A 4,141-nucleotide genomic window follows, 5' to 3' on the forward strand; every position below is an offset into this window, starting at 1 on the left:
AGATAGATAGACAGACAGACAGATAGATAGAGAGACAGATAGATAGATATATAGATAGATAGATAGATAGATAGATAGATAGATAGACAGACAGACAGACAGGATAGATTGATTGATTGATAGACAGACAGACAGATAGATAAATAGATAGACAGATAGATAGATAGACAGACTGACAGGATAGATAGATAGATAGACAGACAGACTGACAGGATAGATAGACAGACGGACGGATAGATAGATAGATAGACAGACAGATAGATAGATAGACAGACAGACTGACAGGATAGATAGATAGATAGATAGATAGACAGACAGACAGGATAGATAGATAGATAGTTAAAAAGGTACACAATTTAAACAAACTGAATAGAATATAAGATTAAGGACACTGTGCATAAATTAAATCACATTTTAATTAAAGTGATGTCTAGGAAAACCGGGACAAATAAGTAGTCATGTTGCCATTTTGCAGCTTCCTGCAATATTTTTTACGTGAATAGATTAGCATTTGGTTGAGATTGTTTTGGGTTGTAATAAATTACCAGATGATGAGTGCAGATGATTTACATTAAATTTACATTATTCTGATTGCATTAACTGTGGCTCGATAACTGTTGTGTGGTAGAAGCAAATAAGGTTAGTCTGAACAATAGGGTTAAAAAGGTACACAATTTAAACAAACTGAATAGAATATAAGATTAAGGACACTGTGCATAAATTAAATCACATTTTAATTAAAGTGATGTCTAGGAAAACCGGGACAAATAAGTAGTCATGTTGCCATTTTGCAGCTTCCTGCAATATTTTACGTGAATAGATTAGCATTTGGTTGAGATTGTTTTGGGTTGTAATAAATTACCAGATGATGAGTGCAGATGATTTACATTAAATTTACATTATTCTGATTGCATTAACTGTGGCTCGATAACTGTTGTGTGGTAGAAGCAAATAAGGTTAGTCTGAACAATAGGGGAAGTGATTGGATTTGAGGCCTTTAGCAACTGGTAACAATAGAGCCATTTAATAGTGTTGTGCAGAAGAAAAGCCAATCCACATAAACAGCAGGCTAATGAGGGAGGCAGGCCACACACTGGCCTTTTTCAATCCGTCACCACTTTAATGAGCAGAGAGGCATTGTGCTTTTGGCATTACAATGAAGTGTATTTGATCTGATGACTCATTAAAATGGAAACAAATACATATTAATGCATTTAATTAAATCAGTTCACTGTGTGGGATGCAATGTGGTTTAATGATGTACAACTCAAAAAATGAATGGAATTTATTGATTATTGAGGACATCATGCAATTATGGCATGTCTTGACACCTCAGAGGATATGTAGATATTGATCATAAAATATTGTCAATTTGACTGCAGGCCAATTAAAACTAATATATTGAAACATAATAATGTTATGAAGTAACAGAAAAAAACCTTTTAGTTAAATTACAAGCTTTAGGTATTAGCTCAGGCAGTATTTTTGTGCTTTGGATTTTAGAAAGTGATTGCAACACTAGGGCTTATAATTAAATGCCAGAGCTGAGAACAGAATCAGTCATTGAGGACGTTTAACTACATTCACAACAAATGAGATGATGTGAGAATGTTTTAGAATGTGATAAATATGATGTAAACTACCCCAAATATGAAAGAATGCAAACATAATATGGATAGACGCCTGACATAATTTACTCAATCGAGTCGATGTAGCTCACTTCTGCCACCTCTTGGTCATGTTTATGATAAGTGCAGGATTTGATTGTTTGCCAACTGAAACAGACAGAGCCTTAGAAAGATCTGTTAACTGACTGAATTGATGAAGTAGAAAAGGAATTGAAAGAGAGTGTGTGAATGAATGAATTTATTTAATTTATTCATTTAATTAGATTTAATTCATTTAAAAATCCATTAATAGTGAGTCATTTTATGAATTAAAAATATATAAATAAACTATTAAAGTTACATTTTTTTTAACATTCTATAAAAGAGACAAAGAATGCCTTTAAGTGCTATTAAAATATGCTGATAAAAATTTATATCTTGGGATATCAATTTACATAAACATGAGCCAAGGGAAAATGTGACAGCGTGGAACAATATAATTTCTTTCCCAGTTCTCATGGTTGTGATCTATAAATTGGCAGTAAATAGTAGAAAACATTAAATAAACAGCATTTTCTGTCTCTTTTATATGTGAATGGATATGTTATGCGACTGAAAACTCAAAGTTTTATCCAAGTTATAAGTTAATGTGACTCTACAGATGGGAAAAAACACATCTAATAGATGAAAAGTTTTGGTGTTTGGTGTATTTTTTATTTATTTGTAAATAATTTAAATGGAATGTGTATGACTGGCTAATAGCTATATAGACATGTTAAAATGCACTATCAAAATAGACCATTGTTGGATGAAATTGGGACTTCTTTTTGCATTTACAGCAACATTTCATAATTATTTGTGAATTTATGAATCACAATTTTAAGAATGTAAATTTAGCCATTTCAGCATATACCACCTAGTTTTGATAGCTAATTAATGTTTGTAGTTGTCAGGAATACCCTCTGAGTATCCGGGGAGCAGCATGTATGTTAGCAGCCTTAATGATCCCCCTAATGTGTCCACACATGCTTGAAGTGGAATATTCCACCACCGCTTGATAATAACACAACATAGGCAAGGCAAAGCAAGGCAAGTTTATTTGTATAGCACATTTCATACACAATGGTAATTCAAAGTGCTTTACATAAAATAAAATAAAAACAATAATCACAACAATAAAACAAGGAATTTAAAAACTTTGAAAATTATTTAAAAAAAATTAGATTTAAGAGATTTAAAATGAATTTAAGAAAACGATTATACATATAAAGTCATAGCCATATTATAATCAGTAGATTACAGACAAATGTTTTTTACTTGTCTATTCTTCCTACACAAAAGCTGCTAAACTCTCATTAGCTGATGACGAGAACAATGCGGATTTCTGGTGATTTTACGTTTTAATCTTTACACACACTCACATTGATGCATACACACACACATGTAAATTATACCATTAAAGTAAAATAAAATAAAATAAAATATATATTTATTTTTTAACTAATTTCTGGGCAACTCATATGGTTTTTTTTAATCAAGGGAAATTTTAGATTTCTAGTCTAGATTTAATCACTTGTAACAATGTCATGAAGGCAGATCTAACAATTGTTTCTAATTAATTTTTGTTTTTTTAAGCATAAAGCTCACCTAATATTGTTCCATTTATACTCAAATCAAGTAATCACAGTTTGCAGATGGGGTAAGAAAAATAGATGTAATCTTATGCGATTTTATTTCTTAAGTAAATTAAGTAAAATTAAGTAAACATTTTAAGGATGGTACGATATTTTTGTAACCACCCACATGAGATTTCTAGGTGTAGGTCATGCTGTGTTTCTTTCTACCAATTGTGACTGCAGAAAGTGATTTTGCAAATTAATCAAAATTAGATTCATATGAATTAATAATATACACCAATTGTGAAACCAGCTCTAAAACAGCCATTTATCCATTGTGTGTTATAAATAATACCACTGCTCTGTGTTGAGAACAGAAATGAGCTTTAAAATATCACATATTCCTAGTGGAGAAACTGGTGCCAGCAAGACCGAGAACACCAAAAAGGTCATCCAGTATTTTGCCAAAGTGGGAGCCACTGGAGGGAGGCCAGCTTCAGATTTCAAGGCAAGCAAATGGTTTTGATGTCCTCTCTGTGGAACATCATGCCCTGTTCAATAAGCCAAATGATACTGAATAATTTACTTATTTTTCCCTGTCCTAAAGGGAAATGCTAAAACCATGAGAAACAACAAACAGGTCTTTTTTATCTCCTATATTCCACAAAGGAAACAGTGTATAAAACCTGCATAAGTGCACTATAGCAGCATCTACTCAGTTCTTCTGAATCACCTTGCCATTTTTATTTGAGGGGAAATTTATCTGAATTTACTTCTAAGCTGGTTGGTGAAGACATCTGGGAGTCAACTGATAGTAATGCACTATTTTAGCACCTTTAAAGCAGCTCTGTATGATACTCATCTTAACTTTGACGATTTACAGTAGCAATTTCCTAAACCCAAAAGCATGGTAGAAAG

Source organism: Sinocyclocheilus grahami, unplaced genomic scaffold, assembly GCF_001515645.1.
Source record: "Sinocyclocheilus grahami isolate Dianchi unplaced genomic scaffold, SAMN03320097.WGS_v1.1 scaffold9.1, whole genome shotgun sequence".
NCBI lineage: Eukaryota > Metazoa > Chordata > Actinopteri > Cypriniformes > Cyprinidae > Sinocyclocheilus > Sinocyclocheilus grahami.